The sequence below is a fragment of the Scyliorhinus canicula genome, chromosome 6 (assembly GCF_902713615.1).
Source record: "Scyliorhinus canicula chromosome 6, sScyCan1.1, whole genome shotgun sequence".
Classification (NCBI taxonomy): Eukaryota; Metazoa; Chordata; class Chondrichthyes; order Carcharhiniformes; family Scyliorhinidae; genus Scyliorhinus; species Scyliorhinus canicula.
The window spans coordinates 163916149-163942988 of NC_052151.1; the positions used below are offsets into that span (position 1 = coordinate 163916149).

The following is a 26840-nucleotide window of genomic DNA, read 5'->3' on the forward strand; positions in this document are numbered from 1 at the left end:
TTCCTCAATTGAGTTTGCACCTGTTCCATTTAAAGTGTAAGTGTACTTGGTGTTGTTCCTTCCCAAATGCATAGCGCAGCCCTTATCTAGGTGAAAGGTCTTTAGGAATGTAGACAATTCTTAATTCACAGTGGCAGCTTCCACCAATTGCATTATATTCTGTTTTGTAGCGTATTCCTTGTCAAAGACTTTCTTTAAATTCCAGTAGACCATGACAACTGGGATATCCTGAATCCAAAAGCCTGGCAGTTTTTTTTATAATGAATTCTAGCAAATTAGTAGATACAACCTCCTTTGCCAGAAGTCATGTTGAGAGTTACTGATGACTCTTTCTGTGTCCTGCAGATTCAAAAGTGCCTCTCGTGAACCCCTCAAGCACCTTGCTTATAACTGACCTTAGACTAATAGGCATGTCGTTTCCTAAACCTTTTGAAATTGGAATCTGAGGGCCTGCCTTGGAGTACAAGGAAACAATCCCAAACTTTAGTGAGCATTTAAAGATTTGGAAAAAGCAAACATGTGGCACAATCCGGTTTCCGAGTTCATATTCCAACTAGAGTGACATCATTCTAATGGCTGTCTACTCAGTGACAAATTTCAAACTCATTTTGAAGGTAATCATCGTATTTCTTTACAAGCATTTAGTAAGCCTCCAGAGAGCTTTATTTTTTTAAAGTCTATGAGGATTTATTGAACTCATGGTGCCAGCTGACTGTTTAACAAAGGGATTATAAGGTTAACTAGTGTTTCCATGGTAATTCTCAACTGACGGGCTCTCGACTCTTGCTTTTGGAACACAAAAGCAGTCGGATATCAAATAGTATGGAGAAAAGGTGGAAGAAGCCTTATGTTAGATTGATTGAATGAGCAATATCTTTAAGAAAGGATATTTGTTTCATTTTTTATGTTTGCCAAACATTGCAATATGACACCAATCATAAAATACACATATAATTGCAACAGCTAAATTAAGTGATGTGATTTATGTACAACATTGATAAAAATGATATTCAGCTGTCTATAGAGGGTGCCAGAACAAAGAGACCTGGTGAAACATGTGCACAAATCATTGAAGGGAGCAGAACAGATTGAGAAAGTTATTAAAAGGACATTTCTTCATCAAATTGGGATCCTCGGCTTAATAAATACGAGGACAAGAGTACAAAAGCAAAGAAGTTATGACGAACCCTGTAAAGAAACAGTCCTTCAGCCTCAAATGACGTATAGAATGCAATTAAGGGCAACATATTTTAAGGATGTTGGGATGGTTTCGAGAAAGGTGCAGAAAAGATTTATAAGAATAGTTCAGGGATGAGTTATTTCACCTACATGGAGAGATTGAAGAAGCTGGGGTTGTTCTCATTACAGAAGAGAAGGTTGAGAGGAGATTTAATAGAGATATTCAAAAATCAGAGGGGTCTAGATCGTGTAGATAGGAAGAAACTGTTTCCACTGGTGGAAGGATTGAGAACCAGAGCATGCCAAGTTAAGGTGTTTGATAAAAGTACTGAGAATGGCATTAAGAAAAACTTACACAGTGAATTGTTAAGTTTGAGAATGCATTGGCTGAGAGTGGTGGAACCAGATACAGTTGAGGTTTTCAAAAGGGAATTGATAAGTACCTGAAGAGAGAACATTGACAGTGCTTTCGGGTGTGCGAGTGGAAAGACTGAAGTTGCTTTTGCAGAAGCCAGCATGGACTTGACGGGCTAAATAGCCTCTTCTTGTGCTATAACCATTCTATAATTCTATCCTAGATCCCTGATTTCTGCTCCCTTTGCCCTGCAATTCTAGATTTAACTCCGTACTGCTCTCCACTTCCCAGCTTCCTATTTATGCTATTCCATCCCAGGGCCAAACTCAAAAAACAATCCATCTCCTCTCATGTTCTCCCCACTTTCTCAATCACCTATCCATATTACACCAACTGCTACACATTATTTCCCATATTAGGGTAAACACCTTCAACCCTACATGTGTTGGTTACCACCTTGCTAGATGACCTGAGTTTTAAGAAAAGCAATGATGAATGCATTGCTACAAGTAGCTATGGGATGGGTACAGAGATGTTGGGAAGTGGAATAAAGGAGCCGTACAAAAAAAGTGATTTATATATTTATATTAATATTTTTATATCCCCTGATTATGATAGGCATTCACTTACATGGTGCAGTTAATGCTAAACATGGATGCCTATTGCATTTAAATAAAACTGACCTCAAGGTGAGGTGAGCAATGCACTGTATTTTCAGGACAAAGTGTTTTCTAAAATTTACAACATAAGTAAACTACCTTTAACTTACATTTCTACTCTTGACATTATCAATTACTGTCCCATTAACAACATGTGTAATTGTGACTCCGATGAATGATTGAGAAACAAATCTATTTGGTGGACGCAATACGTTTATTTCCGTGGTACCAAACAAAACTTATCTGAAGGACTTATTTTTCCCTCGTTGTTGGTCCAAAGTGTCCTTTGAAAGAGTCTTTGGCCTAGTTAGGTTGAAGCCACTTTAGTGACGTTCTTGTTGCCTCCAGGCTTACAGCACATATATCCATACAGGTTAGCTGCTTGTAAGAATAGTCCTGCTTATCACGAAGGCCAACCACTTCAGCTTCAGGGAGAACTAAGTACTGAAAAAAAACACTGTCCATATTAGGGGGCAGGCGATCAGTCCATGCCAGAATACATTAGCTTTTGCCTCAATAGACGAAACTCTATTTTCAGTGCTCGTCCTTTTGGCTTCAAAAAGCCAATGGATTTTTCCAACTTCATCAATCTGGTTCCACCAGAGTAAACTGACCAAATAGCCTTCCTGTAACATTCTTTACTGACCAGAAGGCAAATGACAAGAGGAAGAGTATTGTCCCAAAACAGGCAACAAGGCTTCTGCTGAACCAGTCACAGAAGAGGTATGTAATGATGGCACTTGTGTGGAAAAACAGGTGGATGTCTGTTCCTAATTTTCCTCGGCGCCAGCTCCTCCTCCTTCTCGGGACTCGGTATTGTTGACCAGCACCAGCCTCATGATCCCCAGGGTTGGAGACGCTGCCACAATGGCACAGGGTATAACATGTTAAGCATATTAATCCCCTCTAAGTTGTGTCTGGTTGCAGCCTGCACTAATCAACACTGACAACCGCAGTGAACATGGCTAGAAAGAGGGTAGCCAAAAGTGTCATTGGAATTCCAAACAAAATGGATTAACTGCACAAGACACAGTGACCCAATCATCCCCTATCTTATAGTAAGAAGTCTTACAACACCAGGTTAAAGTCCAACATGTTTGTTTCAAACACTAGCTTTCGGAGCACTGCTCCTTCACGAAAGCTAGTGTTTGAAACAAACCTGTTGGACTTTAACCTGGTGTTGTAAGACTTCTTACTGTGCTCACCCCAGTCCAACGACGGCATCTCCACATCCATATTTTATGGGATTGTCCCATATTTTTAACATTTCTCCCACATCCTGTAGGAAATTTCCCTGGTACATCCTTTGTCCTGTATTCCATTTGTGTCCCAACGTCCGCCTTGCTGACGGGCTGAAACATTCTTGGCTCCAGGATGGTGATATGGGAGTCTCCTTTTGTCACTGCCTTTGGCTCTTGGCCAGTGGGACAAAGGTACACTGGGCAGCATGAATTGAATGTGCCAGTACAAATGTTGTTGCCATTCTCCCTGATGTTCTCTGCCAACTTGCTCCCTGCGTTTGAAGAAGCCAATCTAAAGTCCATGGAAACAGTGCACCAAGCTGTATAATGTCATTAGCACATACATATTAAGTTTAATGGACCATTTCTTTGTCTAAGAAAGATAATATGGACTGGCTCAGCTTTCTGATCACCGAAAGGAAGACATAACAATCAACTTCATCACTTGTATTCAGACAGGAGGTTTGTCTTGGGGATCAGGGATAATGGGGATGAGAAAATATCAGCCATGATTGAATGGCAGAGCAGACTCGATGGGCCAAGTGGCATACTTCTGCACCTATGTCTTATGGTCTTCTGGTCTTAACAAGTAGTTTAACCTGATAACAAACTATTTGCAACTACCAACTGTTCTAAATTAACCAAAATGTCAAGTCTGTTTCTCATTCCTTAGATGATGCCAGACCTGCTAAGTATTACCAGTGTTTCCCATTTTTAGAACAATCCATTGTTTTCCCTGAGATGTCTGAACTTGAATGGTGAAGATTTCAAGTTTGACTCCCTCTTTGCGTGTAGTGAAGTTTTCCAGCTCAGGACACTGTCATTTGATGGTCTATATGCCAAAAAATGTATTTCTACAATACTGTTGAAGGATGTTGATCAGGAGAAATAAGTTCTAGAGAAATGTAATTAAATATTTAGTACATGAAATGATTTGGGAAATCTTTATACACTGTTGTAATTAGCTTTAAGCATACCCCCATCAAATGCAAAAGTTCAGAGTGTGTTTTCATTGATTGGACATGTACTATCCCGTGTGGGACCTTTGGGGTGGGAATGCTTGTCTTCCCCATTCTCCTTGTGGAGTATGAGCTCCCCCACTAGAAGCGGGGTATCTCAATTACCCAGAGTATGAAAGGCACCGACCAAAGAGGAACCCAGTAGGGGTATACCGGAAAGTGTACTTACTTTTACTCGGTGTGTCCTTATTAAACTGGCAACGAGGAGTAAACTGGTTTGGTGTCGACACTGTGGCCTACTCAGCTGAGCCGAGTTTCTGGACCCAGGTTAGGATTTTTTTATTTGCCATTTCTCTATTTGGGTGGTTAGATACATTTGACACCGGTGCTGAAGACTGGAACCAATACGCTGAACGAATGTGTTATTTCTTCCAGACCAACAATATCACAGAGAACGAGCGCCAGACGGTCATTCAGGTGGCGACCTGTGGACACCATACATTCAGGGTGATCCGAAGTCTCATATACCCGGTTATGCCGGATACGCAAACAATAGACCAGCTTGTGACACTAGTAGCACAGCACTTTAACCCAACCCCGTCGATATTCGTTCAAAGATATCGGATTAATACAGTGGAGAGGTCCACTGGTGAGTCTGTCACCATGTTTGTGCCTCAGCTCGGGAAGGTAACCGGGTTTTGAGAGTATGGAACTGTTTTGTCCAATAGGCTCTGCGATCACTTGGTCTGCAGCATCAGTAATTTGTAAACTCAGAAAAAGTCTTTGGGTGAAGTCTCCTTAACTTTTCAGCACGTGCTGCAGATCTCAGGAGTGGGGCATCACCTCACATGGTATCCCCACAGCCTGGACCGAATGCAGCTGCAGCTCTGGCTGAAGAGCCAGCTGCCGGCACATGCAACGTCCCTGGACTCGGCTGAAGGCGATTCTGACCCAGTCTAAATGTACCTGCCAGCAGCAGGAAGGCCAGCGCTCCAGGCAGCCTGTTTGAGGTACGAATCAGTCCCAGAGCCGGGCCTTGCCTCTGGATGACCCAGAGGAGGCCGAGGATAAGGCTGTGATGCAGCTGAACTGTTTGACAGTGCCCCGCGTGGCCCCTATTCATGTTCCAATTCAAGTGAATGGTCAAATGCTCCAAATGGAGCTGGATATATGAGCAGCCGTTTCTGTAGTGGCAAAGAGTACTCTTGATTTTATCAAACAAGGAGCGCATACTTTGGCTGACATGGGAGCTCATATGGCCACTTATACAGGGGAACAACTAAATATAGTGGTATCCACCCACACTCCGGTGGTTGATGGACGCCAGTCAGTGCGCCTTCCCCTCATTATTGTGCAAGTAAATGACCGTAGCCTGTTGGGGTGTGATTGGCTACACTAGCTACAGTTGGATTGGTAGAATATCCTCCCAGTATGGTCTGGCAGTTTGTGTACGGTACTGAGCACTCCCTGGAGGTTTTCCAGTCTGGTTTGGGTATTATTAAAAGGGCCATGGGTAAGGTCCAGGTGGACCTGGAAGCCCAGACCTGATATTTTCGTGTCCGCTCGGTTCCCTATGCTATATTGGAGAACATGATGTGGAGATGCCAGCGTTGGACTGGCCATTCACCTGAGGAAGGAGCTGCGCTCCGAAAGCTCGTGTTTGAAACAAACCTGTTGGACTTTAATCTGGTGTTGTAAGACTTCTTACTATATTGGAGAAGGTTGAGACCGAACCTCGGTGAAGTTTGGGCTTTATTCAGCCAGTGCGCTTCGAAGATTAGATGGTGCCGGTCGCCCCCGTCATGAAGCCGGATATGACTGTCTCTGGGAACACTATAAATTGACAGTGAACATGACTTAGAGATTGGACCGTTACCCTTTACCTTGCATCAAGGATTTATATGTAATATTGGCCGCGAGTTGTGCATTAATGAAATTGGACATGAGCAACAGTTACCTACAGCTGGAGCTCGATGAATTCTAACGGATGTGCGTCATGATTAATATACACAATGAATGAAATGAAATGAAAATTGCTTATTGTCACGAGTAGGCTTCAATGAAGTTACTGTGAAAAGCCCCTAGTCGCCACATTCCGGCGCCTGTTCAGGGAGGCTGGTACGAGAATTGAACCACGCTGCTGGCCTGCCTTGGTCTGCTTTAAAAGTCAGCGATTTAGCCCAGTGTACTAACCCAGCCCCTGGGACTCACAAGGGACTCTATGAGTACACCCACTCCCGTCCGAAGTATCTGCAGCACATGCAGTGTTCTTGCGCGTCATGGAGAACATCCTGCATGGATTGCCATGCACTGCAGTTTACTTGCATAATGTGCTTGTCACAGGGGTCATAGAACAAGAATTCTTGCAGAATGATGAGGCGGTATTGAAGCGATTTTCCGAATATGGGGTGAGTCGATGGAGACATGCTGAGTTTCTCAGCTTCCGTAGGAAGTAGAGTGGATCAGGACAGTCTGTTGGTGATGGTGACCCCGAGGAACTTAAAGCTATCGACCATCTCCACTTTGGAGCCATTGATGTAGATGGGAGTGTGTGTCTTTTCTTGGATTAGTGAATTATAATGGGTGCTTTATTCTGAATATTTCTACACTCTCTCCCCACCCCCCACTTGCTTTTCAAAAAGCAGTAGCTTTGGGCTTGGGGTAAGGATGCAGCATTTAACGTGAAGTGGCAGTAGTCTTCTTCGGGGTGTTGACACATTTTGACTCCGCAGAACCTTTGCAGGTCACGTGCGATGCTTCACCGTATGCACTGAGGCGGTTTTGTCCCATTAAAAGGACAACGGCCGCGACCAACCGATCGCTTTGCCTCCCGGACATTGGATGCGGCTGAAAGAAAATATGCCCGTATCGAAAAAGAAGATCCGGCAGTTGTATTTGGTGCAAAGTGCTTTCATCAATATGTCTATGGCCGCCACTTTTTAATCGTCACCAACCATAAGGCATTGCTCGGCCTCTTCCATGAAAGCAAGGTAGTCACGCCAATAGCGTCTGCAAGGATTCAGCACTGGGTTCTGTTTTTGACTGCTTGAAGACTCTTTCAAGCACTGCCCAGGGATCCACATTGCATATGCTGATACGTTGAGCTGTCTTCCCCTGCAGATCGAATCCGCCAGCCCTCCAGGGCAGACAAACTGATTATGGTCCTGAATTTCATGGATTACTTGCCTGTGTTTGTGACTGGATGCAAACCTACCCGGTAGTGGCCAACGTGCATCATCTGGTGCTATACGGTGGGCATCATCAGCAGCTACCAGGGGCGTTTCTCCAAATTGTCGGAGCTGACCGTGGAGGACAGCGTTCTCCTGTGGGGCACCAGGGTTGTTGTCCCTGCGACAGGACAGGCTGCCATGTTGAAGGACCTTCACAATGGTCATCCCAGTGTCCAAAATGAAGGTGCTGGTGAGAAGCCAGGTCTGGTGGCCAGGTTTGAACACGGATATAAAGACGTTGGCCCAGAAATGCTCCATCTGTCAAGAACACCAGAAGCTCCCCGCGACAGCATCCCTGCACCCTTGGGAGTGGTCAGGGCATCCATGGGCCCATGTGCATGCCAATTTCACTGGTCCCTTCTTGGTTTTGATGTTTCTCGTCCTGGTGGATGCCCAATCAAAGTGGCTGGAGGTCCACAAGATGACGTCGATCACCTCCCGGGCAATCATCGAGTGATATCTTATTTCTTTTTCCACCCACGGAATCCTCCGCGGAAGTGCTCGTGACCGATAATGGGGCCTCCTTCACCAGTGAAGAGTATGCCGCTTTTGTGAAGAGCAAGGGGATTTGCCACGTCTGCACCACCTCATACCATCAGGAAAATGATTTGGCAGTGAGGTCCGTGCAGATGGTTAAACGGAAGCTCGAGAAACTGTAGTCTGGCTCGAAGGACACAAGACTGGCAACATTTTTATTCTCGTACAGGACCACTCCACACGCAATAGCGGGATAGCCCCTGCTGAGATATTCATGGGTTGTAGACTGCTTACTCGGCTGAGTTTGATTCCAACCGACATCGGTGCGAAGGTGCGCCAACACCAAGATTTCCAAGGGCGTTACCCATCTCGATGTTGACCTCTTCGACATTTCGCATCTGATTACGCGGTGTTCGTTCCTAACTTCGATGACGGTGCTCACTGGCTCCCTGGGATTGTCATTTGTCAAACGGAACTAGGCTCTTACCAGGTACGGGTCTGGGAGCAACCAATGAAACAATACCTGGATCGCATTCAGCCACTGAGGTTGCTCCCTCGTAAAGTACATCGAAACAAGACTGTCCTGGATCCTCCGGCTTCATTGCTGAACCAGCCTGCTGTGAAGTTTCCAGTCTCTCTCTCGACGCCGACATCCCAGATGTTGTGTCGTCCGACTCTAAGCTGGAGACACAGACCTCCGAGGTCTCAGATGACAACTCCATAGTTCAGCTGCATCCTAACGATCGTCCGCCACGTTGTTCCTGCCGCAGACAGCGTTAACCTGAGTGGTATACGCCGACTGATCCGGTGCATCAGCTCCATGAAGAGCGACCAGAGCAGAAGAGACTCTGACGTTCTCTGCATGCTCCTCCTTCTCATCGCCTATCAGTGGGGTCTTCGGACTTTGTGGAGAAGGTATGTAATATGCCAATAGGACCTCCGGAGTGGGAATGCTTGTCTAACCCGTGCTCCTTGTGGAGTATGAGCTCCCACGCTAGGGGGTGGGGTACCTCAATTACTCGGAGTATATAAGGTTGGCCAATAAGGTACCGATCAAGCAGGAACCCGATAGGGGTCTACCGGAAAGCGAAAATAGAATCACTACAGTGAAGAAGGCGGCCATTCAACCCATTGAGCCTGCAACCCACTGGAAGAGCACCCTACCTAGGCCCAGTTCCCACCCTATCCCCATAACCCAGTAACCCCGCCTAAACTTTTGGACACTAAGTAACAATTTAGCATGGCCAATCCATCTAACCTGCACATCTTTAGACTGGACTGCGGGAGATAATCAGACCATCTGGAGGAAACCCACACAGACATGGGGAGAAAGTACAAACTCCACACAGTCAGTGACCCAAGGCTGGAATTGAACTCGTGGTCCTGGCACTGTGAGGCAGCAGTGCTGATATCATCACTATATCATTTGTAAATAAAACGTTGTGCTTACCTTTACTCGGTGTGGACTCCCTGTGTCCTTATTAATGTACATAAGTGGGATGGTTGTAGGAAAGGTGTTGTGTTGATCTCCTAAAGGCAGAACTGCAAGTGATATGTCATTATCAAATATCATGGAGTGCATTTAAAGTCCTTGCACATGTTAATCTTGTTGAAAGCTGCAGCATGAAAGTATCTTAACGAGTGATTTCACTGTGATACGATGCATTTCCAAACTATTACAGCTAAATGTATAAGTTTAGGCAAATTACAAAAGATCACATTAAGTAATATTTACCGTAAGATTTCACATTTACATCAAAATCTTATTGAGGTCAGCATGTCAGAATTGTTTGAATCAGTGCAGTACGTGACTCAGTGGTTAACACTGGGACCGCAGCTCTGAGGATCCGGGTTCGAATCCCGACCCTGGGTCACTGTCGTGTGGAGTTTGCACATTCTCCCAGTGTCTGCATGGGTTTCACCCCCACAACCCAAAGATGTGCAGGTCAGGTGGATTGGCCACGCTAAATTGCCCCTTAATTGGAAAAAAATAATAACTGGTACTCTAAATTAAAAAAAAAATAATAGTATGAATCATACAAAATGGTGTATCAACTCAAATTATGTACACATAGAAAAGTAGCCAAATCTGGTCCACATTGAGTAGCTGTCTCCTAGTTCAATTCATAGGTGAAATTCTAGAGTTAAAGTGAGGGTATTAATCCAGTTTGCAGAAACAAATCTAAATTATTTTGGTACCCTTGAACCACGTGGGCAGCAGTTTGTTTTGGAAATGGTTATCTTTTACATGTTTTCAAGTGTTGACTGAACATTGATTACACCCCATTCTCATACTCTTCCCCTCCCTTGGGCCTAGTCTATGTGTTCATTTGCATGGTCCAGTTGTCCCTTATTATTTTTCTTAAGAGTTGGTCACCCTGAAGATGAGCCAGTGTGACCTAACGCAGTATCTCAGTTTGCAAAAGTGTACTGTCAACGACTTGAAGCAGCAGTGTAAAATTTCCAAGCCAGGCAGAAAAAAGGTAGGGGACGGTTGGGCAAGTCAAAGATGCTTTTCTGCATGATTTCCGAATACTCATGGGAAAGATATGCTTTTCAGTGACTTATTCTAGCCCTAAAATGCCAGCCATGAAGCTGAAGCAGTCATTTTAATCACTCTTCGAGGTGGCTTCAAAGCAGACCAAGGCCAGCTGCGCGGGTTCAATTCCCGTATCAGCCTCCCCGAACAGATGCCGGAATGTGGCGACTAGGGGCTTTTCACAGTAACTTAATTGAAGCATACTTGTGACAATAAGTGATTTTCATTTTTCAAGAAGGAATCTCCCTACAACGCATGGTTCCATTGTGTGAAAACCCCACAGATGCAGAACAATGGCTATAAAATGTGTTGCTTGACCTACTGCAAGGTGTAGTGATATGTATAATGTAGGGAATGTAAGGGTAAACAAGATGATATTCATGTACCTCAACACCAGGTGGCACCACAGAGTAGTCATATAAATACACTGTGACTCCTGGAATTCTTGGAGACGGTGTTATGGCAAGTTGGGCTCGAGTATTCATTGTATTAGAGAGAGATTAGACAGCATAGTTCAATATTATAGATTTCTGTAGCATAGATTTATACTGTTATTTTATTAGCTATTGCTTAGTAAGGTGTGCAGATCATTTAAAGTAGTATGAATAAACTAGCTTTGTTTGAAATGCATAGCTTGGTGTTCTTTGGCAGCACTATGACTTTTAGCCATCTTGAGGGAGACATCAGAGAACATGACACCAGGTTCAAAGGTTATAAAACCCTGAAAGTCTTCAATTGTGGCAAGAATGGTGTTTTCTATGGGCCTGTTGGCTATAGCAAACTTGCCTACAAAGGTGCATTCCTGCTTGGGCAAAGAAAAGTTTAGGAAAGAATTTCTGTCAAAGATTGTGGGCATAATTTGTGGTGGGTTTTTCCAAGGAGTTTCCCGCCATCTCTGCCAGTATGTTCCTCACCACTATTCACTGATACTGAGTCACTTTTTTGGGCCCTGAAGAGTTTCTCACCGGTTTTGCCCACAATTAGAATGTTTTTTAGCACTGGCGAGCTGAACTCAGAGATCAGGCCGCCATTTTGAAAGGGTGCCCCAATCTCTAAGTGAGCTTGTGGGTCCCCCACACCTCTACCCATGGGTAATGTCACACCCCCAAACACATGGACACTACCCCACACCGCCTAAGTGAGGACACCCCACCATGGGGTCCCTGGGGGTCTTCCCTCTTTAGGCTCCCCCAAGCCCCCTTATAGCACTCCCTCCCTTCCAGGACCACCAATCACTCTCCCAACTTCTCGGAGGCCCCTACCTACCTGACCTGCACACCCCCACCCTTCAAATCCCCCTCATCCTCATTTTATGGGCATGGCCCCAATTGCCCCCTCGCTCTTGGCAGTATCAACCTGGCACTTGGGCACCTTTGTACTGCCACCCTGGCATCCAGGCAGTGCTCCTTCTGGCTTGTCAGTGCCATCCAAGCACCTTGGCAGTGCCAAAGTGCCAGCTGGACGGTACCAAGGTGACCATATTCTACGGGAGGGCCAGGGAGCCACTCTGCACTTATCCTGACCACCCTGGGTTTCCAGTGGCCCGGGAGAACCCCGGGTGCTGTTCCGCCTGGTCCGTGTTTGTGTGGACCAGCACTGATCTGGCACCCGGCTGCAGCCTCCCTGGGAAGGCTGGTGAATCTAAGGCCAGTTTATCCCACGCAGTAAGTCGTAAGAAGGTTTACTTAGCTAAAGGAAAATGCAGAGCTCTCATCAGGTTTCAACAAGAACAGTGCAGGCAGGCCGTGGAGAATTGTGTGCATGAGATGGCTCAAAAGAAAAAAATTACATAGGCTGGACTTAGCAGCGGGTATAGTATGGCCTCCTATTGCACTATAAAATAAAGTTACGGCCAATGTATCTTATTTTACCAGAAACAGCCATACCATGCTCAGTGGGGGTTACTGAAAGACGGTGCAGGTGACTCTAGGGAATCCACGTTAGGAAGACTGTAGTGAACCAAATTAAGCAGGTTCTGTAGCAGTGTGTCCTTTTCAGCTCTTTGCTTCATTTCCTGTCCTTGATTTGACACTAAATTTACTTATTTTAATGGGCAATTCCTGGTTCAGGGGACGTTTATCCTGTTCACACAGGTCTTAGATCCCCTGAAGAGGCTGTTGCCCTGTTTGGATATCCCACGGGTGCCACAGTGGCTAGCACTGTTGCCTCACGGCTCCAGAGACTTGGGTTCCACTCCAGCCTTGGGTGTCTGCGTGGGTTCTTCCGGGTGCCCTGGTTTCCTCCAAGATGTCCAAAGAGGTGGATTGGCCATGATAAATTGCCCCTTAGTGTCCAAGGATACGCAGGTTAGGTTAAGGGGTTATTGGAATAGGGCAGGGAAGTGGGCTTGGATGGAGTGCTGTTTCAGAGGCTCTGTGCAGATTTAATGGGCCGTATGGGCTCCTTCACTGTAAAGATTCTGTGAATAGCAACTTTTCATGCAAATCTCCTAGAAAGCCTGTGGGTGAGTACAAGTGGAACAAACTGTGGGCACTATTCATTTTCCACTCGCAGAAAAATATGGTCCATTATATAATATACAGTTGATCTTTTTAAAACAGCATATATGGTTACTCATCATCAGTAACCTCACAGTATCAGCTTGTTGTATTTTATTTTTCTTCTGCAGTATTATTGCATATATTTGTTTTAACCATTTTCCTTTTGTATGTATTGATATGTAACTATACGTTGTACAACAAAGCCTAGATTGCACTAATTTAAATTTCCATTGCAATTTAAATGTTACTTCACTTTTTGGAAATATACAGTAGCAAGCATGTTTCATCATAGGGAGCTGTGCTGATTGAGAGCATCCACAGAGTTAGCTGGGAAAATAGCTTTTAAGGCCAGTAGCTGTTGAGGTCATTGATATCGTTTTGATAATTATATTGTATAGATTCCAACATTTAGCTGGTCTGTGCTTACCCAGCTAGCTACCTATTTCATGCAAAGGATATGTTAACAAATGCGCGACTTAAACCATGTTAAGCACACCGACTGTTTTGGAGAGTTCGAACAGAATAATTTGTGACTTTATTAAAATGTGATTACTTAAGGTGCGGTGGTGATGGGAAGGAGAAGGCGTAGAATGGGTTAGGATGGAGGAGGAACCTTGTAATGGGGTCTAGTTTCAGGGCTATGGTGATGGCACTGTTGCCAATGGCTCCGAGTAGGTATTCAGGGAGCCCAGTGGTGCAGTCCACAGTGAATATATGGAATCAGTTGAGGAGACATTTTAGGGTGGAAGGGATGTCGGTGTTAAAGCCGCTGTGCGAGAATCATGGGTTTGAGCCGGGGTGGGATGTATAGTGTATACAGGAGGTGAAGGGAAGTGGGGCTGGTCAAGGTGAGGGATCTGTATTTGGAGGAAGGGTTTGCCAGTCTGCAGGAGCTAAGGGAGACGGTAGAGCTGCCAAGGGGGAGTGAGTTCAGGTATCCGCAGGTTAGGAACTTTGCGTGAAAGGTCTGGAGGGGGTTCTCTAGGTTGCTTGGATACACCCGGCTGGAGCAACTGCTGCTTCCAATGTGGAAGGGGAGGAAAAAATTGGGGATATATACAAGTGTCTCGGGGTGTGGGGAGGCGAGCGAATGGTGAAGATCAAGGAGAAATGGGAAGCGGAGTTGGGAGGGGGCACCAATTGGGGAGAATGGAATGAGGATGCGCCTGTTTAAGGATGCGCCATACAGTTTAAGGTGGTGCACAGGGTGAGAATGAGTAGGTTCTTTCAGGGGGTAGCAGATGAGTATGGGCGGGTGCCAGCGAATCACGTGCACATGTTTTGTTTGCGAATAATTGGGAAGATTCGGGGTGGGGATGTTTGCGGTCTTAGCCAGGACAGTGGAGGAGGAGGTAAACCCGGACGCTTTAGTGGTGATATTTGGGGTTTAAGAGAAGCCGGCTCATGGAGAGAAGGATGGCCGATGTCGTGGCCTTCGCCTCTCTGATTGCACGGTGGTGAATTTTACTGGAGTGGCGGTCGGCATTGCCACCGGGGGTAGCGGCTTGGTTGGGTGACCTGTACGACTTCCTGCGGTTGAAGAAGATAAAATATGAGTTATGGGGCTCTTCAGAGGGGTTTGAGAAAAGGCGGGGATGTTTGTGACTGTGTTTGAGAAGCTGTTCATCGCAGTGGTGGGGGGGGGGGGGGGGGGGGGGTGCGGTGCGGTGTGAAAAAGGCGAAAACATTTGTACAAACTGTCTAGTTGATTGCTGGGAAGTACGTTTCCAGGGGTGTTTGTGTTGCAACCTGTTTTGATGCGTGTTGGTAAGAAAATATATATTTTTTAAAGTGCGATTACTCTTAACCCCCTTCCATAGTTCTTGGTGACCCATTCATGATTATATTATTTTAAGGACAAGGGAAGAAATGAACTGTAATTAGAACTGCGAGAGGGGCTGGTTTAGCACAGTGGGCTAAATCGCTGGCTTGTAATGCAGAACAATGCAAGCAGCGCGGGTTCAATTCCCGTACCAGCCTTCTCGAACAGGCGGTGGAATGTGGTAACAAGGGGCTTTTCACAGTAACTTCATTGAAGCCTTCTTGTGACAATAAGCGATTATTATGTGCAGGTTAGGTGGATTGGCCATGATAAATTGCCCTTAGTGTCCAAAATTGCCCTTAGTGTTGGGTGGGGTTACTGGGTTATGGGGAATTGGGTGGAGGTTTTGACCTTGGGTAGGGTGCTCTCTTTCCAAGAGCTGGTGCAGACTCGATGAGCCGAATGGCCTCCTTCTGCACTGTAAATTCTATGTATGTATTATTATTATTAGCAGTAGTACTTAGTTTAAAAATGTACCGGCAAACCTGCAGCTGTCAGTCCTCTGAGTACTCCTCATCTCATGCGATTACTTCTTGCCTTTTGTTGAACTCATCATCAGTGCAGGAGTGCTGCCTGACTCCACGAGGTCCCGCTTGCCAAATTTCCCACTTCCAGAATCTTGGCCAGCAGCCATTAAGAGTCCACCAGATGCCAGTGGACCTCAGGAATCATGTGCTTTTTTGCACCAAAATACTCATATTTTTCTGGTTGTACAGTTCACCACGTGTATTCTACAGGCAGTGAGGGTGGTATCCAAATCAATAACCGAAAACAGAACAAGGGCCCTTATTTTGTTTTCAAAATAATAGTGACAATAATGGTAGTTTTTTATTCACAATAGTTACAGCAACTTCAGGTGATTTACATGTGGAAATCCAAAAATTTCCATTCAAGATGGATTGCTTTACTGCCAACTTTTCAAAATGCATCGCAATGTCTGCCTCACAGCTGGCATGCATTGAAAGGTGTGGGCATGCTGAATTTTGTGTTAGAAATGAAGCAAACTAAAAAGTTAAGTCTTATAATTTCAAGTACCTTTATTGATAATATAATAGTTAATTATTACCCATTGAAATCTTTGCCACTGACAATTAACACGATTTAACCAAATAATTTCAATGTCCGATTTTGGGCGCATTTGGCAGTGTTTCTTGGCAGCTGCAGCGCAACTATCTCACCAGCAATTTTTGTTAAGACCCTAGGATAAAGTCCATCAGGGCCTAGGGATTTGTCAACGCACAGCTCAACAATTTTCTCAATACCACTTCCCTGGTGATTGTAATTTTCCAAGTTCCTTCCTTCTTTCCTACCATTTCCTAATTTATACCTATTTCTAGAATGTTACTTGTATCCTCTATAGTGAAGACTGTTGCAAAATACTGGTTCAATTCATCTGCCATTTCCTTATTTTCCACTGTCAATTCCCCAGATTCACTCTCTCTAGCAGGATTCTTCAAAGTGCGGACCGTGACCTGTGGGTGCGTAGTGGACGGGTGTCAGGATCTGTTGCGTTGTTCCCACCGTGGTTCCGATTGCGGGAGAAGCACCCATCGGCCGCTACCGGGTTTTAAATAATAATCTATAATCTTTATTATTATCATAAGTAGGCTGACATTAATACTGCATTGACGTTACTGTGCAAATCCCCTAGTCACCACACTCCAGCCCCTGTGCGGATACACTGAGGGAGAATTCAGAATGTCCAATTCACCTAGCAGCACATCTTCTGGGACTTGTGGGAGGAAACCCACGCAGTCACGAGGAGAACGTGCAGTCTCCACACAGACAGTGACCCAAGCCGGGAATCGATCCTGGGACCCTGGCACTGTGAAGCAGCAGTGCCAACCATGAAAATTAAATGAGGCTGTGTGCAGTCTTCCGACCATAAGCGGCAGCAGGGAGCAGGTCAGCATGCCCTTCATGTATGCGGTGAATGTGATTCACACCGGATTGTAATCTGTATATACATGTGTCTGTATTGTAAGTGCAGTTGCACTACCTGTCCTCCAGGGGGAGTAGCTCTGGGAATGCTCGAGTTGTATGGGGCTTCTCCCTTGGCTCTGCCCAGGACTCCTCCCCCGGAATCTCCTGTATAAAAGCTCAGTGCCACATGGGCAGCCGGCCAGTTCACCGAAAGGTCAATGGCTAACCGGCTGGCTCTGTTGTGAGTATATTAAAACCGTTATTCTAATCCTACAAGCACGTGTCCGTAGAATTGTTGGCTCCAACAATGTACACTTGATGTCAAGCACCCTGTACCTGTGCGCCTTTGCCACCAAATCATGGAGGAGAGTTTCTTCCATTTTCTAGCTGCTAGGAAGCAACACAAGAGGACTGTGAAGGTGGATCGTTTTGTTACAAGGAAGAGATGGCCAAAGGCACAAATAGGCAGTGTACCTACAGGCCAGGATCTCACATCTGAAGCTGGAGAGAGCTGATCAGGAGAATCCATGGCATGTCAGAGCAGCTAATGTTAGCTTCGTACAGAACTCCAGAGCCTCTGGTGAACAACCTACAACAAAGAAACGGAACTCAGGAACAAAATAGTAGAAAGATGATTTCATGAGGTATGATTTTGTCAGTTGAGCCAATACAATTCCCATATGCAGGGAAATACTGGCAAATGAGAGAAGTGTCAGGTTTTGAAAGAGAAGTGGTGGGTGAACAAATTCCTTTTGTGGTTTGAGATTCCAGAGTCAGTTATTAACTTACAGCTGACTCCAAATGGATAGACAAAGCAGCTGTAACTGGCCTGTGACAGCACATTAAAAACATGCCAAAAGACCATGAGACTGTCAGCATTCTGGAGTAGCATCTCCCAGAAGTATCCAGTGCTGAGTAAAACAAGCCATTTTGTTGCTATTGACCTTCACAATGATCTACACCTGCAAGGTTGGATTTTCCATTCTCACAAAGATGAAGACGGCGCAAAGGAACGGCTGAACTCGGCACCTGATGTGCGCATTGCCCTCTCCTCCTGTGAACTTGTTTGAAGTGAGATAGTGAGGACCAAGCAGACGCCTCTTTCATTAAAGGTAAGTATAGAGTACGTATATACGTGTATACAAGACGAATATAGTGAAGGTCGGCCGGAGTGGGTCACAAAGACCAGCTAGTTGGTAAAAGTGGTCCCGGGAAAAAAGGTTTGTAAAATACAGCCTTAAATAGTAGCAAATCCTGTTCACGCATTATCCCTGTGCTTACTGACCAATGTTGACTCTCCATCCAGTAGTGCCTCAATGTTAACATTCTCATCCTTGTTTGCAAATCACCACTCCCCAATACTGCCGGCGCAGACTTGGAGGGCTAAAGGGCCTGTTCCTGTGACGGATTGTTATTTGTTCTTTGTTCTAATCTCTCCACCATGCATTGCCATGGTTTTCATCTGTCGTTGGCCCTGAGCTCTGGAATTTCTTCACAAAGCATCCTCCTTTCTCTAGCTTTCTCTTTTTTAGATGCTCCTTAAAGCTTACGGGCGCAATTCTCCGCACTCACGACGGTGCGGAGAATAGCGGGGGTCGTAAAATTTTACGGCCACGCTAGTCCGACGCCCTCCCACTATTCTCCCCCCCCCCCCCCCCCCCCCCCCCACGCCTGACTCCCGATACGAATCGCTGCTGCCATTTTTTTACAGCCAGCAGCGATTCTCAGCTGGCCGATGGGCCGAGTTCCAAGCACTTTACGGCTGTTTTTACGAACGGCAAACACACCATAGCACCGATTGGCACGACAGTACCACGGCCGTGCCAAGGGTGCCATGGGCCCGCGATTGGTGGGCACCGATCGCGGGCAGCGGGTCCGATACCCGCGCACTCTTTGTCCTTCCGCCGCCCCACTGTATCACTTTGCGGGGCGGCTGAGGGGAATCCCGGCCCGCGCATGCGCGGGTTTCGCGCAAATGCGCGATGACGTCATCCGCGCATGCGCGGGTTGGAGTCTTCCAATCCGCGCATGCGCGGCTGATGTCATATGACGCGTCAGCCGGCGCAAACTCTGGGAAGCGGGCTTAACGAAATTCGTTAAGCCCGCGATGCCGGAGTTTACGGCGGCGGCATACTAGCCCCGACCGGGGACCAGAATCGGTTCCCGGTCGGGGAGGGGGGGGCTGGCGTCAAACCCGCTCGGATTTGACGCCACCCTTACGATTTCTCCCTGTGTGGGAGAATCGCGCCCTACCTCTTTGACTTAGTTTTTGGCTGTCTGTTCTGATGCCTTCTCATGTGACTCTGTGCCAAATGTTGTCTGCTAACACTCCTGTGAATTGCCTTGGGACTTTTCGCTGTAAAACCATGACACAAACGCAAATTGTTGTTTTTTGGGCAAACGTTGCAATAAGTTTATAAATATAAATTGGAAAAAGTCACAAAATCAATAATGCTCAACTGTTGTTCTTGTTGCAGCTAACAGCCATATATGATACCTTTCTATATGGCTTAACCTGAGAACTATAGTTCATCCAGAAATGCTTTTGAGGATTTAACCCTTTGAAGATTGATGTTATTTGTTTTCTGCACCATTAGCTTATTCCAGGTGACATTTGAATAATTCATTTTACAACGCAGTCTCCTGCACAAGGCTGTAAATAAATATATTTTTATTTTATTTTCACCATGTGGGGTGCAGTTTGGTTTTTCCCACTGGCTACATCATCGACAAGCTTTCTAGTTAAAATGGTCCCTGGCGAGGCACAAATTATAAAATTGCTATATTTTATTTCTAAGTAATTTGAATAGTATCCCCCATTTGGAAGCAATTTTATTGGTTAAGACAAGGTGGGCAAATAATAAGGCAGATCTTTACCAAATAAAGAGCGGCAAAAATAAAATGTTGCAAATAAGTATTCCTGTCAGTCATATATGGTTTGTAAATCAGATATTGCCATATTTAATTTGTTTAATTTAGAGTTGATAGAAAAATATTTTTTGAGTGAAGATAAAACAGTTTTTCAAGAACTACACATAAAAGTTCATTTTCCCAGGAAACTGCCAATGCGAATTTTCTGTCAGCCACACGTAGTGGGCATTATGTATGCGATTTTCTGTCTGACAACTTTAATGAATGAACAAATGTGGGCAGTATGCCCATGAATGCTTGATTTACACAGCTGTCGAGCAAACCTTCTCCCTCACCGTGTGTGCTCGAAACATCTGCAGTAGAATGTCCACCACTCAAACTGTCAAAAGTACCAAATGGTCAAAAATCCATGAAATGGAATGTAAAGTAAGATTTTAATTTGCATCCCATTAACGTCCCTTCACTGGCTCTGTAAAAAAGATCAACTCCAGCTGACGCGATACTATTCTTGGATTGTAAAAGTGATTTGAGGGAGCTCGGCAACAGAGTGACAGCATTTTCAAATTCACAGCGGGCTGGATTAATCCTTTATCTTTAACAGGTCACTTTTCTTTAATGGTTTTCACCTCCTCCCCAATTTTCTCTACTCTGCAAGGCGTTAACTTGTTTCAAAGCTTCCCTCTTGTACTTCATCTTTGTCAAACTCGTTGGGTATGAGAATAGAAGGTGAGTATAATGAGCAGTCTAATCCAATCCTAAACTCAATCGACATCCACAGACACGCACATTCCAGCAGAGGTCACTGGATACCAGTCAGGAATAGTTCCGTTTATTTTCCTTCCTTGTGTCTGGCATCGGCTATTAGCTGATTCAGAAGGTTTGAAGATAGAACTTGCGTGATTTATATAATACAATTCCACATTAAGAGCATTTATTAATTGAGTTTGGACACTTATTGTAAACTAAAATGGCAGCCTTTTAAACATGATTTCTTGTCCGGAGCATGCAATTACTTGATTCTTAAAAACTGTGCCCACACCTGCATTCAACTTTATTTTGTCACATTAAAACACCATTTCTAAGATTAATTAAGGAAGATAGTTCACTGTGAGGGAAAAATTGCAGAGTTATGTGGAAAGGTCAAGGGAATGGGACTAATTTACATAGCTTTTCCAAAGAATTGGTGTGGCCACAATGGACAAGATGTCATCCTCCTGTACAGTATGAGCTCATTATTTACGTATTTTTAAATTCTTCCATGGGATGTGTGTTCGCTGGCTAGATCAGCATTTATTACTCATTCCTAATTTTTCTTCAGAGTAGAGCGGTGAGCTGTCTTCTTGAACTGCTGTAGTCTCTGCAGTGTAGGTACACCCACGGTGCTGTTAGGGAGGGAGTTCAGGATTTTGACCCAATGATAGTGGATGAAGGGCGATATATTTATAAGTCAGGATGGTGTGCAGCTTGGAATAGAACTTGCAGGTGCTGATGTTCCCATTAATCTACTGCCCTTGTCCTTCGAAGTGACAGAGATCGAGGGTATGGAAGGTGCTGTCAGAGAAGCTTTGTTGAGTTGCTGCAGTGCATCTTACAAATGGTACATACTGCTATCACTGTGCTTCGGTGGTGGAGGAAGTGAATGTTGAGGATGGTGTTTGGGGTGCCAATCAAGCAAGCTGCTTTGTCCTGGATAGTGTATAGTTTCTTGAATTTGTTTGGATCTGCACTTATCCAGGCATATGGAACATTTTTCATCATACTCCATGTGCCTCGCAGATGGTGGACTGGTTTTAGGGAGTCAAGAGGTGATTTATTCACCACAGAATTCCCATTTTCTGATATGCTCTTGCAACCACTGTAATTATATGGCCTAGCTCAGTTTCTGGTCAATGTTAACGCTCAGGATGTAGATTGTTGGAGATTCAGCAATGGTAATGCCATTGAATGCCAAGGGGAGATGGTTAGATTCTCTCTTGTGAGAGATAGTCATTGCCTCGCACTTGTGTGGCACGAATGTTGGGGGTGATTCTCCGATATGGCGGCCAAGTGTTCGCGTCATCATGAACGCCGTCGCGTTTTACGACGGCGCGAACAGGGCTCGGGCTAGACCCATTCTGGCCCCCATAAGCAGTTCACGCCGCTCCAGCCTCCGTACGCGGCACAAAATGGGCTCTGCGCCAACCTGCGCATGTGCAGCTGGGCCAGCTCAATCCTGCGCATGCGCGGGGAACATCTTACACGAGCTGGCTCCGACCCAACATGGGGTCAGTGTTCAGGGGCCGGCCTCAGCAGAAAGTAGGCCCGGGAGGGGGGGGAGAGGCCAGCCCGCTGATTGGTGGCCCCCAAACGCGGGCCAGACTCCTTTGGAGGCCCCCCCGGTGAAGGAGCCCCCAAGCGTTCCCGCAGAATTCCCACCGGCAGCAACCAGGGGTGAACGGCGCCGGCGGGACTCTGTTGTGTCGGAGCGGCCGCTTGGCCCATCCGGGCAGGAGAATCAGCGACCCCGCCGGTTCCAGTGGCCCACGGGCAGCACCACACCAAACCCGCCGGTGCAAATGGCATGATTCTCCGCACCTCGGAGAATCGTGCGCCGGCGTCGGGGTGTCGTCAGTTTCTCCGATTCTCCGGCCCGGCGCGGGGCTTGGAGAATCGCCCCCATTATTTGCAATGTATCAGCCAAGCCTGAATGTTGTCCAGGTCTTGCTGCATATGGGTATGGACTACTTCAGTACCTGAAAAGTTGTGAATGGTGCTGAACATTGTGCAAACATCCCCTCCTCTGACATTACGATGAAGGAGCTGAAGATTGTTGTTGGTAGAAATGACTCCAAGCAGTGGATAGTTTTCCCCTGATTCCGCTTGATAGTGCTTTGAGAGTGCTCTTTGATGCCACACTTTGGTCAAATGTTGCCTTGATGTCAAAAGCAGTCACAGCTCGCCTCTGGCGTTCAGCTCTTTTGTCTATGTTCAGACCAAGGCTGGAATGAGGTCAGGAGCTGAGTGGCCGTGGCAGAACCCAACATGAGCACGTTATTGCTAAGGAAGCTCTGTTTGATAGCACTGTTCATGATCACTTTGCTGATGATCTAAAGTGGATTGATGGGGCAGTAATTGGCTGGTTTTGATTTGTTCTTTTTGTAGACAGGACATGCGTGAGCAATTTTTCACATTGTCAGGTGAATATTTGCTGTAGCTGTACTGAAACAGCTTGGAGTGAATTGAATTGGCTGAAGATTAGCATGCCCAATGCTGGTAAACTGTTCCTGAAGCCGAGATGGATCATCCACTCGACATTACTGGCTGAAGTTGGTTGCGAATGCTTCAACCTTGTGATTACATCATGGCTCCCCCATTCATTGAAGATGGGGATATTTGTGTAACCCCCTTCTCCATTTGTGGCTTAATTGTCCACCACCACTCATGATTGGATGTGGCAGCATTGTAGGCTAGATCTGATCCATAGGTTGTGGGATCACTTAGCTCCGTCTATTGCATTCTGTTTCCACTGTTTGGCATGTAAGCAGTCTTGTGTTTTGGCTCCACTAAACTAACACTTCATTTTTGGGTGTGCCTGGTTCTGCTCCTGGCTTGTCTGAGATCAACCATACCTTGAATTAACCTTGTGAACCTTCTCTGGACTGCCTCCAATGTCAGTGTATCTTTCATTAGATAAGGTGGCTAAAACTGTTCACAGTATTCCAGGTGAGGTTTAACTGGTGCAGGTCTTATCTATTTTTATACTCCAGTGTCTTTGAAATAAAGGTCAACATTCTATTTGCCTTCCCAATTATCTACTGAACTGGCATTAAAGCCTTTTATGATTATGCTGGGGGAACTCGTGCGGGGTTGTCAGGGGGTGGCCAGGGGTTGTCCCGTGGGGCTGTATTTACAGGTCGGGTCCTTGCATGGCCTGTGCCATGCTATACGGCGTGACGGCTGGAGGTCATTGCCGTGCGCATGCGCGGCCACGGACTTAGCCATTCTCCGGCTATTCTATGTTTTCGCATTTCTTTTTATTTTTGCTGTTTTTATTTTTCCTTCTAGTGGTGTGCAATGTTGATGTGGAATATAAAATTGTAACATTATCTGCCAATTCACCATAAAACCAACTGCAATTGAAGCTATTACAATACCTCAGCAAAACAATGAAGAGCTGGAAAAAATAAGGGACTTAAAAATGCTGTTTTTACAATGCAGGCTTTCAAACAATAGTTCAGGTAATAACCAAGGTATTTAAATGGAGAGTCCTATGGTGGTCAACAAATCAAGTTGAAATTATTAACAGGTTGGCTTTGAAGTGTTCCAATTATAGTACTTCATGGTTGAAATGATGGGAGATGAAAAAGGCATGCCAAAAGAAAGGATCTGGCACCTGAGCTAGACTCCCTATATGCTACCATGCAAATCTGCAGGCCCTGGCATACCTACCTGGCAGGGGAGGAGCATGCTGTGTGTAAGCATAGAGCCAGTGGAAGTTCAGTATCATCTGCTGCAAGGCTCACTGCAGTCAACCTGCTCCAGAACCAGCCAAGGTCACCTCCCCCTACAATATTTTTGCTCCTAACTCCTTCCAGGCTAGTCTGGGGATAATATGCAATATCTTGCTATGTAATACCCCAAATCAAAGCAAATCATTTGGGCATGCTTCAGTGTGCCCATTTTTATGTCCAAAGTCAACATACTGCTGCAATTTTTATGTAACTTGATCTCAGGCAGGCATATAACCTACCTGATGTCTCAGTATGTGGCTGCGTGTCGTGAACGTCATTTTATGCCTGAAGCTAATTGAAAATATGAATGTGCCAAAGGTATTGGTTGTACTTTGTGACCTGAATAAAAGCCTTGCTGGAGTTTGGACGTTTGTAACGAGTAACAACCGAGATATAAACATGTTGGAAGTATTGCTGTGGGTCACCAAAGTAAGTCTGGAACTAGTTGACAGGCCTTGCCGTGGGGGCACATACTTGAGCCATTTACAGTGCTGCAATGTAACTTGCACTTTAATCAAGCTGCTAAGGTGATTTATTCCAGGTTTTACTAATACCCAATGTAATCTTGACCCTAGCTGTTGTATCCTGCCAGGGAATCTGCACTACTGTTCTCTGAGACAGGCATTTTGGAGTACCAAACAGGGGACAGTCTTCATTACACCAGCCTCGTGAAGTAGCTCATTCATTTCATAAACATAAGGATATAAGAACTAGGAGCAGGAGTAGGCCATCTGGCCCCTCGAGCCTGCTCCACCATTCAATGAGATCATGGCTGATCTTTCGTGGACTCAGCTCCACTTTCCGGCCCGAACACCATAACCCTTAATCCCTTTATTCTTCAAAAAACGATCTTTATCTTAAAAACATTTAATGAAGGAGCCTCAACTGCTTCACTGGGCAAGGAATTCCATAGATTCACAACCCTTTGGGTGAAGAAGTTCCTCCTAAACTCAGTCCTAAATCTACTTCCCCTTATTTTGAGGCTATGTCCCCTAGTTCTGCTTTCACCCGCCAGTGGAAACAACCTGCCCGCATCTATCCTATCTATTCCCTTCATAATTTTATATGTTTCTATAAGATTCCCCTAAATCCTTCTAAATTCCAACGAGTACAGTCCCAGTCTACTCAACCTCTCCTTGTAATCCAATCCCCTTGACTCTGGGATTAACCTAGTGAATCTCCTCTGCACACCCTCCAGCGCCAGTACGTCCTTTCTCACTGGGTGATAAGCAATGCTTCCAACATATTTACATCTCTTTTGTTGCTCATTATTCACTCCAGCAGGACTTTTATTCACTGGGTGGTAAGCGGGCATTTAGCTGCTGGGCATTTTATCATTTAGTTGCGCATTCCATTTCGCTCTTTTGCTCTCGAGTCAGGAGCACAGTCTGGACAACTCCCAGCTCCACAACCCCACCCAGGATAAAGTGTCCCATATGTCAGATTTTATTTTGGTGATGGGGCGAGTGAAAGTTGTAGTCATGGCTGGTGACTTGAGAAACAGTCCGGAGGCTGCCGGATGTGAAGGCGGGCTAGGCAGTAGGCTTTCTTAGGTGCACCATCATTTTGTCCATGAGATTTTAAAAAGCAAAAAGGCAGAAAACAGCCTTTCCCGCCTTCAACCTTCACATTTACCTCTACCCAACACACTCCCCATGCCCCATCCATGCAAATCCATACCATCTCATGCCATCTACCCACCCCAAGATCTCATAGAATCCATGCCAATCAATGCCCCTCTACCCACTCCCATGACTACTCACATCCTACACGTCAACCTATGCCCATTTACCCATGTCCATGGGCCTCTATAACCTCTATGTCAACAATGGCAATTTATACGAAAAATGGCAAATGGAATTCAATCCCGAAAAGTGTGAGGTATTTGGAGAGGGCAAGCAGAGTAAGGGAATACGCAATAATCTGTACGTCTCAACCACTGGCGGATGGCATCAAAAAGCAAGTTCCAGCCGCTAGTTGCAGAAGACAAGTTACATACTGTACCCAAGCAGCCCAAGCATGCAAACTACAGTGTCCAATATTAGATCTGATTTCACTATCGGAACAAATTTGCTAAATAATTCTCAGTGTGCTAAGAATTATTCTGACAACCAAATTGTCAGTCAGGCTCAGTGTATTTGCATATACTGATAAAAACATGTAGTAATGCACAGGGCCCTGTTCTTTGCGGACAGAAAAAAATGTACATTTTGTGTGTTTCAGCAAAACAAATTAAGTGACAGCAATTCGCTGACTATTCTTCAGGGCAATGCCTTGACCAATAAGGGTCAAACTACCTGGTTCAAATTTCAAACAGTGCTTGGCAGTTAATTGTCAGTCACCTAGTGTATTCTCCATGACAATGCCTCCACCAATCAGAGACTACTGCCAATCAATCAGCACTTTCTTCTCATACAGTATATTGTTGTTTTCCCCTTACAATGGTATTCTTGCAAAGTGTCCTGATGAGTGCAAGACAAAAAACTTTGACATGTTTCATTTTCAGCAATATTTAATGAGCAGGAGTAGGCTTAAATGCTCAACTGATTTAAAAGGATCTGCACCTGAAGTGTTGTGATGGGCAAGGCTACAGG

The 26840-nt window shown here is 45.4% G+C and overlaps 1 protein-coding gene and 1 pseudogene across 1 annotated transcript in view; one reads left to right on the forward strand and one right to left on the reverse strand.

The window, feature by feature from the left end:
- The window catches only part of dlgap2a (discs, large (Drosophila) homolog-associated protein 2a), a 1284003-nt gene that overhangs the window by 338507 nt on the left and 918656 nt on the right, over positions 1-26840 (forward strand). The window lies entirely within an intron of this gene.
- Positions 2408-8498, reverse strand: LOC119966895 (annotated as a pseudogene).